The sequence below is a fragment of the Chinchilla lanigera genome, unplaced genomic scaffold (assembly GCF_000276665.1).
Source record: "Chinchilla lanigera isolate Chin_1 unplaced genomic scaffold, ChiLan1.0 scaffold00061, whole genome shotgun sequence".
Lineage (NCBI taxonomy): Eukaryota > Metazoa > Chordata > Mammalia > Rodentia > Chinchillidae > Chinchilla > Chinchilla lanigera.
Window position 1 is genome coordinate 4084516 of NW_004955462.1, and position 16437 is coordinate 4100952.

Here is a 16437-nt window from a genome sequence, read left to right on the forward strand (position 1 = left end):
CCTCATCCAGCAGGCAGATGAATGGGACAAGCCTGATATTCTGCCAAGGATGAGCCTATTGCTAACTGAACCAGGCAAGGGATATGAGGAAAAACTAAGTCGAGTCAAAGTTGGATTTAGGGGGTAATGAGCATGGAAAATTTGTTGGAAATGATCCCTTAGGACAGGCTCTTAATCATCATCATCAATATCATTATCATCATCAATATCTTATGAGCTGGGCTTAGTGGTGTGGGTCTGCAGTCCCAGTAGTCTGGGAGGTAGAGGCAGGAGATTTGTAAGTTCAAGCCTCACCTTGGCAACTTAGGAAATTAGAGAGACCTTGTCTCAAGATGAAAAAACAATAAAAAGGAGTAGGATGTAGGTCAGTAGAAAAGCATTGGGTTTCACTCCAGCACTGAAATAGATACATGATAGATAGGTAGGTAGGTAGATAGATAGATAGATGGCGAGATAGATAGAATAATAATAACAAACCTAAAAACCAACTTTCTCTATCATCAAGTTTCAGTATTGCTTCCAAATAACAACCTTCTTTCTATTCTTTTTAATTTACTGAAATGAACATATTTTCATTTAAAAGAATTTTGTAGCTTGAGATTTTTGAGCCACCAGAGCCAGAGTTTGCAGGGTGACCCACTTAGAATTTATTTTGGGGGGCCTGGAGGGGCAGTTGAGCAATAGAGCAAGCTCTTAGCATATGTGAGGCTCTGAATTCAATCCCCAATACCAAAAAATATGCATGCCAGAACTGTATTTTCCCCAAAGCTTAAGAAAACTATATTTTAACTATGATAAGACTAAGTAAACTAATGAAGATTACAAGTACATTCCTGATAAAGTTCATTCTGGGTGGGAGAAGGAGAATGAGCAAAGATAAAGGGTAGAAGGATGTATATTTTCAGAGCAGTGTCCAGTTGGCAGGGAACTTAGGTCAAAGTAATGAGAAGAGAAGACAGGAATGCAGACCAGTCCCCAGTTTGGGGACTTTTAAATGCCAATCTGAGGGACTGAAATTTAGTTTGCAAAAACCATGTTATTGAAGGATATTTGACTGAGAAAATGTTACATTTTTATAACTTTTTTCCATAAAACTCAAACCACTTCATGTTCTTCTGAGTCATTAAATATGTCAGTGGCTTTAGGGTACCATCAAGTTAATTTGAGTTCTTGTCCCAGTTTTCATTGAAGTCCAAGACCCAGAATCTATAAATCAGAATGTGTTGGGATTCAAACTCTCTGAAGTTCATTTTACTCATATGTGAGTGGGAGTGACAATACTAATTTTATGAAGTCTCTGTGGGGATCAAATGAAGGAATATATAAACCACATTGAGTAGGGTAAGGAACAAAGTAGTTGCTCATCATAAATCAGTTCTCTCACAGGTTTTCCATGCCTTCCAGTAATTAAAATGATAATATCTGAAAGGAAACATCCTTCCTGTGAACTTTGCCATTATTCTTTATTCAATTTACCACTCTTCTACATGGCAACTTGCTAAGCCCAAGGATTCAAAGATGGATAAGGTACAGGTTCTCTCTTCTGAAGGCTTCTGCAGACTCTTGGAGGAGGAAGAAACCACAGTTTCCACCAGAACACCAAGTAGAACGGAGAATTAACAGAATCCTGGACAGCAGAAAGGGTAGGGACTAACCCCAGCCGGGGGTGTGGGAAGATTTTACAGGGGAGCTGACAGTTTAGCTGAGCCTTGAGGGACATGGAGGTTCAAGTGTGGGCAAGCCACAGAGATATAGAGCCGGGGTTCCTGAGAGAAGAGGGTGCCCTGGGTGGGCTGGCTCAGGGTGACTGCAAGAAAGAGTACGTTTATCCCAGCATGGATGTGAATTTTATCCCCTACACAAAGAAAAACCACTAAAGATGTCCAAAGAGATAAGATATGCTGGGCAGTGGCACAGTAAAGAGGAAGAAGAGGAGGTGAACAGAGAAGTCCACAGAGACCTCCAAGGTCCCAGCATTGATCCAATTCCAGGGGAAATGGTGTCCAAGATGAAAGGTCCAAGAAAAGTTGAGGCAAGCAGACTGAGGAATGACATGCAAATACTCAAGGCCCCTTAGATTTGACCTTACTGGTCTATCCAGATGAAAATACGGGTCTGAAGTTGAGTTGAGAGATCAGGATAGATTCAGAACTCATACAGTGTGGGCGAGCATGGAAGCCCAGGATGTGCCCAGGTTCAGCCAGGAGAGTTTAGAGCGCGAGGGAAAGAGGGCTAAGAGTGGGATTACAGGGGTCATAGGGTGAGACTTAGAATGAAAAAAGGAAAGGAGTGGTGTTAGTAATACAGATGGAAGAGAACTAGGGAAAGGAACATCTGGGAAGTCAATAGAGAAAGCCAGGAAAGACCAGCTGTGCTTAAGCTGAAAGAAGGTCAAAACATATTTAGGAGAAAAAATAAAACCCACCGTATTCCTTTTATAGCTGCTTAAAAAACAAGGCAAAATGCTTTTCTGAATTTTTCTCTCTGTCTTATTATGTACTGGCTGCAAATAAAAAGTAAAACAATTCCTGAAGAGAATATTAGTTCCCCCTATTCCTAAGAACTCAAAGGCAACATTTAGTCTTCCTGTGGCTCCTTTTTTAACAACACAGTGTGCCATTTAATAACACAAGCTTCATTCTGCTGAAACTTCACCCAATATGCCACTTTCCCACTCAAAGAACCCTGTATTACTCCCTGTTTTTATAGCATAAACTAGAAAATCTTTTTCATTGGCATTAATGATCCTTCTTATGCAAACTATGATCTCATATTCTCTTATAGGAATATTTCTTTTGTCAATTCACTGTGTTCATCAGTACTTGATATAATTATCTCTACTCAAAACAGAAGCAACAGAAGCCGTGCTATGTTGATTTCCATACATCCTTGAAGATTTAATTGAAGCTCCTTTACTACAAGTGTGCAGTCTGGCTTCCTATAGTTATTGTTTGATATTTATCCAATTAGAGGACCATAGACTTGAGCTTGACTCCTAAACTTCTTTTAGAAACATCTCTGGATCTCAGTTCTCCAATAAGTGAGTTGAGATGATTTTTATGGTTCTCAAACTCCAAGACCATATGATCCTTTGAGCTACATTATGTGCATAGCTGAAGAAATAGGAGTCTCTAAAAGAAACAGAGAAAAACCAAACCATGATACCATGCACACATGAACAAGTACACATATGCACACACTCACACATACATTTCAGTAAGAATAAAATGGGATATGTTACCAAAAAATCAATGTTTGGTGTTAAGACTTCTTCAACAATGACTGTGCATTTGGGAAAGAACATGGGGTGGGGGTGATGCGGACAGTCATGCACCAGTTCCAGCATTTCTTAAAATTTAAACCTGAAGTCCAGAACCAACTTCCACTTTTGAAAAACACTGTCAGTAAAACAAAGCTGAGGTCCCATTATCTGACTCCAGTGACCTCTCAAGTCTCCAGCCCTCACTCTTGCAAGCTTGGTATATATTTAGGACAATATTTAAGCCACTCTTTTTCAGGTTATGCCGTATTTGGAGTAAGCGTTGCATTAGAAACCAGCAAAGAAGACTGAGTCAGTTATAAAATCCTATTTTGTGACCAATAGGGGAATGGTTCCTTCATTAATCACATAAAAGGTGAGTTTTTACCTGGACAAGAGCAAGGAGAAGACCCCAGAGGAAATGGAGCATCAACAGTGTAGTCAAATATGTAAAAGCTGTCAGACAACTACCATTTACTATGACTCACAATTACCCTGTATCAGGCAGGATACTGAGAATTCAGCATGTGTCTCTCCCAATCCTACAGACATGGGATTTGTCCCATGCTTCATTTTTTAGTCTGAAAGGCAAAAACATGCAAGTAACTTGACCAAGACCATGCTGCTAATCATTGGTAAAGCCAACATGTATATCCAGGCTATTTCTAGAATTGTCATTTATGAATTAAGTCTATATTACAGACCTTAGAATATAGAACTGTGATGAATTTATTAACAATCTGAATTTTCCAGTGATATGCTCTAATGGTGCAAATCTTCAATGCATATTTTCAATGGCATGCATATTTTCAATCAATTGAAACTTCAAGAGCTACCTCACATTTAGGGGTCTTTGCTGGTGGCTTTGTGTTCATGTATGTATCTTTTCTCTCCAAATGAAATGTAAGACTCTAAGGGGTATGGATAATGTCTTATCATTTTCCATGTTCTTTCCATATAGTTCCATGTACATAATAAGCACAAATATTTGTTGGTTTTGAAATACTTTCCCCTGGCGAGCCTTTCAGAACAGGCCGATTATCTCCCCTCTGTGATGTTGAACATGAAGGCTATGGAACAGATTGATGACTCCTAAAGCTCTCTTCCAGGGCTGCGATTTGGTAGGGGACAAAAATAGACAGGAAAAAGCACCAACATCCTTATGTCCTTCTGTGGCACAGTTGGAGAGCGCTATGCCAGGATTTCTGATTTTAAAGGTTGTATTTTTTTTAAAAAAAGATAAAATGAAGCTCTGAGCAATTCTCAAAATGGCTTATTGATCATGTCACCAAGGCCTTCTAAACCCCACCCTGGATATATAAGAAATATCAAGTTGGTGTTGAAAAAGGCGCTGGCCTTTCTGATGGGCTCAAGGATATAACAGACATAACAGCAAGCTGTCTAAATATTTCTAGACTACAGCATTCCAAGACAAGAGAAGAGGAGCAATCATAAAGATTTTACCAAACAATTGTTAGTAATAAGAACACATCTGAAAAATAACAGGGAGATTGGAGTAATAGTTCTCAAATATCAGCTAGATTGTTGGAAACACTTTGAAATAGTTATGTTGCTTCCAAACAATGGCAATTTGATATTATAAATAACACAGTGTAATAGTTTTGAAGCAAAATCTAAGGGGGTCACTTACCAATTGACTTCCACACTTGGATGTATTACTGTTCTATTTTTGTGGCTAAGTCAAAGTACAAAAAATATCTTTGAGTCATGAAAAGAAAAGTGTAGATTAATGATAATAACCCTCAAAGCCTACTCTTGACAATTTAAAAATAGTACATTGTACACAACCATTTTCACCCAATGGCAAAAACATGATTTGAAGAAAAGAAAAATACATACCCTTATTTCACTAGAAAAATGATGAGACTCCATCGTCTCTGAAAACATCAAATGATCCTATAATATGAAATGTGGTTGATTTTAAATCTGTAATCTTACCCTCATCAAATAAGACAGAAACCTAATGGCCAAATAAACCATATACAAATTAGAAGCAACTGCAGCTTACTGGCTGCCCTTCTCCAAACGCCAAAGCTGTCCTGGTCCTACCAAAGACATCCACTGCCTATGATCCTATGCAAATCAAGGTCCTCGGTTCTTAGGGCCTCTCCTGCCAAGTTCTATGCACACAGTTATAGCCCTAACGTAGCTGTCACTTTAGAGCATAACTATCTAGGACATCCTTCCTTGCAATTCCATGATGTACCTCACTTGCCAAAGCCTGAATTTCTCTAGTCTATGCCGGTCAGTAACCTGTTGACTTGCCTTTCTCACTCATGTTAGAAATAACCAGAGTTAGGATATAAGGAAGCTCACAATGCAGAGCTGCCTGTAATAAACATTCAGCTTTCTGTCAGTTTAAAATGTCTTGGTGGGCTGTCCTGTGGCCTGTCCTTTATGATATTGTTTCTGCAAAGAACTGTGAAGAATTCCAACCAACTAATTTTGGAATAGATACCTACAGCATACCCCATTCCTAAGCCAGAGACCATGCATAACAATACTCACTCAAAATAAGCAGCAGGAGCTGAAATTACAGAATTGAAAATATTCTACCAGGGAAAGAAGAGGAACTAAAATATTGAGAATGGATATTTAATAGTTGTAGCTACAGAAAGAGAATGCCTATTGGCCAAACAAAAAAATTAAGAAGTCTTTTAGGTGCAACTACTGGCTCATAATGCTGCCATGGGAATTTTATAAAATGCTTACATTGCAGGCTAACTGATCCCACACTCCTCCTATGGCTTAGGAAATTATTCTGAGAATATAATATCTGTTGTATTTAGAATGTCCTCTCAGCTTTATGCTAAAAAGCATGTCAATACTGCACATTGGCAGTAACCAAAAAGAAAGAACACGAGCAATGGCAAAATCACTCATAATTCTGCTTCTAAAAGGAAGCACTAGGGGGAAAAACAAAAATAACAAGACAAGGGCTCAGCACTAACCTGGTTGGAATTGAAAGGGATCCACTTAAGGTCACAGTTGTGTAGAACACATGAACTCATAGACCAAAGGATTTGGAAGCCATTCCTCTTTGACTTAATACTGTAAGAGTGTGCTTCACCGTGGGAGCCCTTGGGGGCTCTCCCTTCTCTGCATCACATGTGGGGGGTCATCAATAATGGAAATTAGCTGATTGTGAGATTAACAAAGACAATCTAGTAGATGCTAACCAAGGGCTAACATGGTTCTGACAAATTACAATGGAGTCTCTACTTTAGGGCAGCAGGATGTCACTCTGGGGGATTTTTTCTATCAGCCAAAGTATACCTACCTAGACCTTTGTAGATGTGACCTTCAATTAAGGCAACGATTTCCTCATTACCCATTTTCTACAGGCTTATTTTACAGCGATGCTCCCAGGGAGATTGAAATGGGAAAACTCAGAAGGAGCAAGAAAAGGGATTTTGAAACCAGAATAGTCATTATAGTCTCCAGGGTAGAAAGGTGGACTGTTAGGAAGCCTTTATAAAACTTTATTTTATTTATACTTTTTCCAAGAGCAGCCTTCACAAAGGGATGTGGTTGTCAAAATTGCAGCAAATATATCTTTTGTTGGATAGGTGAAGAAGCTCCAGTCCAAATCCCCCCCTTGTGTGTTGGGCCAGCATGTGGCTGAGGAATATTTTTATGTTAGCAAAAAAAACCCACCTCCTGGACTTCATAATATTGAGAATGTTTGCTGTAACCACAGCTTCATCAGTATGATTCCATCCAATAACTCTATGAAGAAACAGAAATTGCCCAGAAGCCTTCTTCTCAAAAACATGATACTCTCTGTGTAGAGCTTCTGAGCTCATGAACAAGTTGGCAATTAAGCTCAAGATTGTCTGAAAAATATTGTGAAAAAGTAATACACCACTGGTACTGAAGCCGGGGATAACATAAAAGATCCACTGCCAAATTGTGTCATGATTTGTCTTCCACTTGATTTACTGCCAACTTCCCTCCATTCTTCATCTTCTCTTCAGATCTGGGAAAGAAACAGGAGAAACTCAGACCATGGCACATCCTTTCTCCCCCAGCAAAGGATTCCAGAAAGGCAGCCTGTCCCCAATAGCACAACAGCCCAAGATCAGAGAAACAAAGAAGAACAACCATGCTTTGACCCACATTTGTTCAATAAATCTTTTTCCTTAAATTTTTAATTTAGTTAGCTCCCAGAGATCCTCCATGAAATACACACTCATGCTCTCCACTGACTAAGAATGCACCCTTGCTTTATACTTGAGAAAAAACAGGCAGAAGAGTTTGGGCAGCCAGACTTTGTGTGTGTCCTGTGGTTTCTTTGCTTTGTTTTCCTTTGTGGTGTTGGCCATCCCCTGCTATTCCTCCCATAATGCTTTATTTTGTTATCATATTTCTTCCTGAGAGCTACAAGGCATGCAGATAGACATGGGATGTGGCCTCCATGTCTGCTCCAGACTTTCATGGGCTGTGTGAGGAATACAAACTGTTCACAAAGGAAATGGGCTGTGAAGAAACGGGCTTCACAATAGCCACTGTAAAGATGCCCAATCCACACATCCATGGGCAAGCCCCCTCTCCTGCTGATTGTTTTAAAAGTAGAATCACTCATTTTTACAACGGAGAAGATCTTGAAAATCACTTAATTCAACACTTGCCTTTTACAGATAAAAAAAACTGAGAGCCCAAAGGAATGAAGCAAGTGGTGAATTCCACAGTACTATGTCCTTCAACATCCACTATTGTGTATAATTTAGACTCTCTCATACCAGGAGCAGGGTTTAGTCTCCCTTGACTCAGTTTCCAGCTCTGTACCCTCTCAGTGCCTCAAAGTGGTTGATGAAAAAATCTACCATATACATCCACATTTTCCTATCAGACAGCTGGATACAACCAACATGATGACCCATAGGTCCCCACACCATGAATGGACTGTGCTGCAGGCCTCCCTGCAGTTCATGTCTGCCTGCTCCAGACCCACCAGTTAGAACTCCACATAGGGAACCTGTCTGGAATGCCCTGGATTCCAGTGAAGACTTTTGCCATAGGTCTGTCTTGTTTCTCTAATTCCCCACACACGGGGGAGACATCTGTGTCCCTGACAGCTCTCCCTTCCTTTCCAATCGCTCCTACACACACAGCCCTCTTCTCACTGGGACCTGTGAGCAATAAAATGCTTGCCCACTCCCCATGTTTGTGTAGCTGCCTTGTCCGGGTCTCACCTGACTGACACACCCAAACCTCACTTCCCTCTTAATCAGTGTCCTCCTGGAGAGGAACCAGCTTGGTAGGAATAAATTGAACCGCAGAGTAGAGCCAAAAGGGCATGTGCCTCGATAAACAAGTTTCCCATATGAAGGACATGTGGTCACAGTTATGTAGGCATCAGGCTACGTCACAAGGTAAAGAAGAACCTCAGGAAGGGAACACTCTAAACACCCATGAGCACTTCTCCAGGAGCCCCATCTCTCCAGAGAGACACTTCGAGATGCCCTGAGAGGAAAATGCCACAGAGAAACACGTTTAGAACTGAAGTGAGTCTTGGTGGAGCCAGACCTGATCTCCGCACACAGTGCTAGACAATTAGGTGGTGCTTTCTGTTGCACACTTTCACAAGTGAGATCTCATCCTGGTTCCCATCCTCATGTAAACATGTGTTCTACATTTCTCCCAAAAAGAAACAAATAAGTGAACCAGCACCATAAGCATGTGTGGACCTGTTCCAAATATAACTCAATACAGACAAGTAATTATTTTGTTCCAAGAGTCCTAATACAGCTCAAGAAAAACATCTCACACAGGATCTGCAGGGGAAGAGGCCATTGCAAGCCTTTCCTTCTGTGATGTAATCGCTGCTGTATGGTGAAGTGCATCCCTAGATGCCACCAGACACACTTCCTTGAAAAGTTTACCTTTGTTGATGAAACACTTGCTGTCTCATAAATGATTCTTAGGCTATGTGTGTGAAGAGTCCCTCAGTCTTCATTTCCCCTTCAAAGTTGTTTAGAATTTCTGGACCCAGTGGTATACCCTGATCCCACTTTGTATAGTTGCTTATTCAAGTATCTTCATGAGAATCTTCTAGAAAGTTCCTTATCTTTAAAAACCTTCCCCACTTAGTTAATAATGACACCTAAAATGAATAAGTATTGGATTCTTCCAATAATAAATTTCTTTATAGGCCTTTGTTGGGTGACAAGGAAGAGATAATAAAAATTAGGGACATATATCCAAACGGAGATGGAATTAAAAATAAACTCTCACCTGCATTATAATTTTACTAACAACTGATTCCAAATGAAGTACTAGCCTTAAATTCTGAAATAAAAGCTAGAGACACATGCTATTCTCTACAGCTGGACATTTAGAAATAAGAAAAAATAGACTAAAAACAAAGTAAAATCAAATAAACATCACATATGAACATGAACCATAAAAAACTAAGAGCCAGAAGTTTCATATATTCTCATTTGAAAATAATTAACAATAATAAAGGAGCAGGCATCTGTGTGTACTGCCAGCTGTACATCCTTTCCCCTTACTTCTAGTTGTAGCATCCGTAGAGTCCTTCTCTCTCCTGTTGCTTCTCTGCCTTCCGGCTCATTTGTCCTCGGCCTGCAGCCATATTGGGTGGATAAGTGTGACCCATCTCCTGGATTATCAGCTAGTTCAGGACTGGGGATATCATCCACACTCCTCATCATTTCATTAAGATAATCACATAATTCCAGGGGGAGAGCACCCTGCCACCTCAGTAGTTTCTCTGTGATCACGACCTTGAAGGACCACTTAGGCATGAAGCTGTTAATGCCTTTGACCCTGCCTAAAGAAGGCCTGATTGAGAATAAAGTCAACTCAGATGAATCACAAATGACATTCCCATTGATTAGCATCAGCTGAACCTTGGGTTCCCACTATGCATGAAGCAAGGTCTACCCCCTTGTCTCCCAGTTATGATGAATAAATCATTTGTTTGTTTAACTTAATGCAGCTTGTGTTTCTTAATATGCAAGGAACAAACCCTGACTACCACTCCTTCATGTATTTTTGGGATGCTTCTTCTTAAATGTGACATGAAAGTTGCTGCCTTACATCTATATAATAAGAGATAGTCCCTTGACATTACCAGGACTAATGTCAAATACATAGATACTAGAGTTAATCTACTTAAGATATGTAACTCTTTTGAAGTTCAGAGCAGACCTTCTCAAACCAAAATCCAAAGAATCTCAAAAATCAAGAAGATAAGACTTTGCTTTGGTAGATTACATTAAATGTGACTATATTCAACTACATCTACTCCACGCCTCAACATCACTACTAAATCTGTGAAATCACAAAGGGTTTTAAAATCCAGAAAAAGAACTAAAGTAAGGAAGGTGCCTTTGCATACCAGACTAAATATAACAGCATCATATGAATGTAAAGACTCTATCTGACCTCATAAAACACAAGACAATGGAAATTGCTGTGAATTTCCAAAACAATAGACCAGTTGTGTTGTTCAAGCATATTGTATTATAAGGTTGTAATTTCACCTACTCTAAGATACAGACCTAATTTAAAACATTCATTTCCCATATTCATTCCATTGCAGAATTGCTGCACAACTACTAGATTTGAACTCTCAATGTGCCTCTTGGCCTGCCTATGGCATGGGGGGGGAGTGGTTTTAGCGGGTAGTAATCCCCAGGTCTGCTTTGCACCCTGAGAATGCACGTTATAATTAACAAGTCCTGGTGTGAATTTGTCTTTTTTTTTTTTTCTTTTTGCTTTGTATTTCAAAATACAAACCAAGATATTTTGCTTCATTACCTGTTACACTGCAACTTTGCAGTCTCCACTTTTGCATTCTATTCTTTTCAGTTTCATTTTTTCTTTTCTTTCTCTTTTTTTGAGGAGTAAGGCACCAAGACAATCTGATGGTTTAACATCATAAATTGAAGGCAAAAAGCTTTATTGGAAAGAATGCCCACTGGGAATCTACCCAGTTCATTTGAATCAACTATTAAGGAAAGAAGTTCCATAACTTTTTTAAAAAAAAATTCTCACGTGTAACTATGAAAATGTGTTAAATAATGACATTGGATCTAGACTTTACAAAACAGAGGGGGTGTTTTAGTTGTATTTCCCATGAATTATCCAAGCCTATTAGTGTGTGGATATTTGCTCAAGGCTATATGTAAAAGTTTTAACTTGTCTTGCTCATCTCTAGGAGGATAAAGGCCAAACAGGAGAACGGGAGAAGAAGAGGAAGGCATTGTTATCACAAAGAGTTATTTAGAGAGACATTTTGCCTGCATGATATCAGACACATTCATCAATTTGTTGTAAATAATGGTTAGAAGAACTCCTTTTCTCAAAAAAGCATTGACTGAACATCTACATTGAGTATCTCAAGCTGAAATAATACTAGTGGTATTATTACATTGCTACCTCATTCTGAGGTAAGCAGACTTTCATGAGCTGCATGAATAACTAGCCAAATTGCAAGGAAAACATGTTCTATGTAAAAGGCACTCCTAGCTCATGCTTTCAACTTACAAAATTATCAAAGCAATGGCAAAAAATGACAACGGGGTCTTTTGACCAGCGGAGTCTTTTGGCCAGCAGGGTCTTTCACTCCAATTCTCACTGCTCTCTAGAAATTCCCACCACCTCTCCCACACCCCTACTCTAAGCACATGAAGTACTTCACCAAAAAATGGATGAGTGGAGAGAAACTGTCACCAACAAAAGTACAACAAACCTATTTGCCCTTACACCCGCCAGCTCCCCTCTTACTCCTGCTGTAACAGAAGCTGTTGCTCCTCAGATCCAGAGAGAACTACCCAACCAGGTGCTAGACTGCATCTCCTCTTACCTTCTCAAGTGATTTCCACCCTGGTTATCTTTTCTGCACCTTCATCTCAACATTTCCCCAACCTAGGCTATACCCATCAGTGTTCACAATGTTCAATAATTCCCCATCATAAAAGCCAACGAAGGTCAACTACCTTCTACATCTCTCCTTTCTAGAGCTATTATTTCTTTCCTTTCCTTTCATGGAAATTTACACAGAGAATTATCTCTACTCATGGTCTCCATACCTTTGTCTTTTATTGACTCCTTGGCCCATTCCAATCTGACCCATAATCCTGTTCTTCATTCCAACAAAATTTCTCAGTAACCACCGCACCACCAAATCCAATTCACTTCAGTAGTCATCCAGCCAGAACTGTATTATTTGTTATAATTCATTCCCCAAAGGCCTATTTGCAAAAGGCTTTGCTGCTGACCTGTGGCTCTATTGGGAGGTGGTGAAACCTTACAGGAAGGAAGTTAGGTCAGGAGTGTGTGCCCTGGAAGGGGACAGGGAGACCCTGGTCTGTCTGTCTCTGTCTCTATCTCTGTCTCTCTCTGCTATCTCACACCAGGAGGTGATCAGGCCTCTTCTGCCACACATTCCTGATGCACTGTGCTGCCATGGGCCCAAAGTAGTGGGGCCAAGTGACTATAGACTGAAGTGTTTGAAACTATGAGCCCAAATAAACCTTTCCTCTTTCTAAATTGATTATCTCAAGTATTTTGTCAGAGTGATAGAAAGCTAACTAACACAATATTCAACTGTTGTCCAAAACTTCCTCTTGGAAAGTTCCCTTCTTTCTATTTAGCTTTTAGTGCTATAAATTTTCCTGGCTTTCCTTCTTACTCTGCAGCTGCTCATCCTCCAACTTTTATAAGTTCTTCAACTCCCTGCCCTTAGTCTTTTCCAATTTCCTGAACAATTTCATCCATTTCTTCTACTTCAGTTGCTATTACCTACATATCAGTGACTCATAAACTTATAATCTCCAAGCCAAATAACTCCGCTGTATTCTTAACTTGTTTGATTGCCTCAGAAGAACTAGAAAGTAAAACCAAGATGCAACCAAGCTCATGATCTTCCTTCCAAACTGGCATCTAGTGTCCCTTGCCTACATGAAGGATATCACTACCCACCCAGTTGTGAAAGCTTGACTCCTCAGGGTTATTGAAAACATCCTCTCCTTTACTAGCATACATCTGACCTCCTGTCCTGTTCATACTCTGGAAATCTGTGTAGTGTGCATCCTTTCCCAAAACCTATGAACAGTCCTTGTGCCTGCTCCTGTGTAGATTTGATGATAGCTACTTCACACGTGGTCTCCTCACTTCTCCCTTTATACTCCTAGCCCATTCTCCATGCTGTAGCTAAGAATCTAAAAACTAGAAAATAAAATTAAATCCTAGAAGGATAAATTAAACAATCCTTAACTGTGCTTTTGAGGTCTTCATTTGATATAGTAGGAATTATTTTATCGACTTCTTTCAAAATCCCGAGAGGCTGGGGATTTAGCTCAGCGGCAAAAGCGCCTGCCTGGCATGTGCAAGGTCGTGAGTTCGGTTCCTGGTACCGGAGAAAAACCAAAAAAAAATAAATAAATAAAAATCCCTTAAATTTTTAGTTCTCTATACAAAACTATGATTAAATTTTAAGATTGTTGAAAATTTATTTTAAAGATCATTTTATTTGAAGATAGTCTTTTAGAAATGTGTTCTTCCACATGATCTTGTTATTGGTTTGCTGAGTGTTTCCTTCAGTTAATTTAACTTTCTTAATTTAAAATAACTCAATAAACTGAGTGGTGGTGCATGCCTGTAATCCCAACACTCAGAAGGCTGAGGCAGAAGGATCACACAGAGTTTAAAACCAGCCTGGGCTACATAGTCAGCTCAAGGCTATTCCAGACTACATAGTGAGGTCTTGTCTCAAAAAAATGGAAAAAAAGTAATTCAATAAAGATAAAAAAAAATTATTTTTTCAAAGGAGTATTGTACAGTTTTCAAAACCTTACCTCTACCCACAGACATTTGGAATTTACCAAGCGGGATTCAAAATGAAGCATTTTTCCTTTTCCTTGTTTGTTAAGGGATGCACTGTGTCATAAAACCTTTGCACTTTAACTTAGTTTCAAAATGTTTGATGACCGCCTCCTCTCCAGTAGTTGAAGATTTTCAAGGCAAGTTTTAAATGCCTGAAGTTAGGTGTTTACTTTCTTTCTCCTCTGTCAGGGCAAACTGAGGAGATAGCTGCACGAGGGCCACAGAGAGACTCTATGTGACAGGCATTAGCAGGAAGGGCCAATTTAAGAGAATTGTCTTAAAGAATACTCAAAATCCAATTTTTTATCTTTTCTCAGTTTCACTCCTTCCATTCTTACATTTCAAATGTTGGTTAGCTCCTACTGAAAATATGTTGTTTTACTGCAGCTCTGAAATACATGGATTTGATGTTTTAAAAAAGACTACATTGGATAGTTTTGAACTACCAACCTGAATCTCCATATTGCATTAATCTGAAGTACTCCGAGGAAGTTAGTGGCTCAAATGGCCTTTGGGGAGCAATGGATCTCATCTTATTTCTGACAAATTGATGAGGGCCTGATGAAAGGCGCGGAGCACTTAGCTTCCAGGCCATTGTTGGGATGGGCCAGGGCTGCAGCCCAGCTCCTGAGTGCCTAGCGCCTCCCATCTGCAGCAGCTCCTGATCTCAGCCCAGGAGCCTGGTACTGAAGCTAAGGCCTCCTCGCAGGGAACTCTGGGAAAGCAGGAGCTAGAGGAAGCCTTTCTTAGGTGAAACGTGGGTCCTACCTAGTCTGCGGACTGGTGTTATCAGAAGGAGTGATGTGTTCTTGAGACCAAAATAAAATCAGCATAGGAATACTGCCAAATTTCCCTTTCTGTCTATCACATGTTCTCGGATAAAGTCAGTCTGTCTTCTTCGCTGGGGAACTGCAGAAATCTGACACTGACCCTTTTCACCACTTAGTGGAATCCAACAGCAAAAGAAGAGATTGTTAGCAAGGACAATTTGCACTGTGCTAGCGCGCTAGCTGGCAATTATCAATCAGTGAGGGGGCTCCCGTACCCAGTACAGCGTGTGGAAACCAAGAAGTCTAAGAAAGCCACAAAGAGCTAAAATCAGAGGCAGGACTTAAACATACCTCCCCCATAGTACACAGTGCATGTCTTATTAGTTGGTCGGGGAAAGGCCGGTAAAGGCTGGTGAGCAGGAAGACAGGCGTTTTCTGTGCCTCGGCCGTTGGAGGAGCCCTTCCGGAGAACGGCGGAGGGAGCAGCGCGGCGGTGGAGCAGGGTGGGAGTGGGGCTGCCCCTCACGGGCTGCGCAGTCGGGGGCGTTAGGTGTCCTCCTGCCAGGTCTAGGCTGGGACGTGCACACTCAGCGGGGAAAGGGGAAGAGAGATTGGCGCAGTTTTCTAAAAACAACGCAGCTCCACTCTCCCGCGCGTGGCCCCTGTTCACCCCGCCCAGGCGGTTGGAACCGGCTCTCCGGCACGGTGCGGCGGCGGCCAGGTCCCCGAGGGAGGCAGGACGGGATCTGGGACTCTGGGACTACTCGGCCGCTGCCCGCGCCTGTTCCCCTTGCTGTCAACCTGCCAGGACGAGGTCTCTCCGGGTCACTCTCAGTTTGGTGATGCCCCGCCTCCTCGCAGCCGGAACCGCTGGCTGCGCTTGGGCGCGGGGAGGAAGGCAGGAGGCAGCGATCGTGCGGGCGGGAGCGAGCGTGCGGGTGACAGCCGAGCGCCTGGCTCTCCGCCGCCGCGGCCGCCTCCGCGCGGCTCGGGGATCTGCTGGGCGCGGCTGCCTCCCCGGCTCGCCCCCAGCTGCTTGCGCCCCCTACCGCCCCTCTCCTCTAGCCTAGCCTCAGACCCTTGGTGCTCCCTCCCGCCTGCGCCTGCTGGCTAGCAGAGCGAGGAGGAAAGCTCGAGGTGGGGAAGGCTCGCGGCGTCTCCAGCTGGACAGCGGGGCTGCGGGAGCCCCGACCCGAGCGGGAGCGCGGGCGCAGAGGAGAGCAGGCAGCCCGGGTCCCTGTCCCTGAGGACGCGCGTCACTGCGCCCAGCCCAGCCCTGCGCACCTTGGGCGCCCTTCCTCCCGGCCTGACCCCAGTCCTTCCGCCAAAACCTTTGACCACACTCCCCTGGCCAACATCCCTAAATCTCGTTTGCCAGGCCTTGGCACCGGGTAGGAACCAGACTGTGTTTTAGCGGTGTGTATGCAAATGGCAGTTTCCAAAAGGCAGCGACCTTTTCACCTCCCCAAGAACTCCTTGGGAGGGTTCCGGGGACAGTTTGCCCTGGGACTGCCTGATTGGTGGCCGCAG

General features: G+C 41.9%; 1 long non-coding RNA gene across 1 annotated transcript; it reads right to left on the reverse strand.

Moving 5' to 3' along the window:
- Positions 1-6751: 6751 nt before the first annotated feature.
- LOC106150047 lies at positions 6752-15721 on the reverse strand. Its single transcript, XR_001236608.1, has 2 exons — positions 15259-15721; positions 6752-7259 (listed from the first exon to the last, which is right to left on the reverse strand). It is a non-coding gene; the product is annotated as an uncharacterized LOC106150047 (long non-coding RNA).
- Positions 15722-16437: the final 716 nt, after the last annotated feature.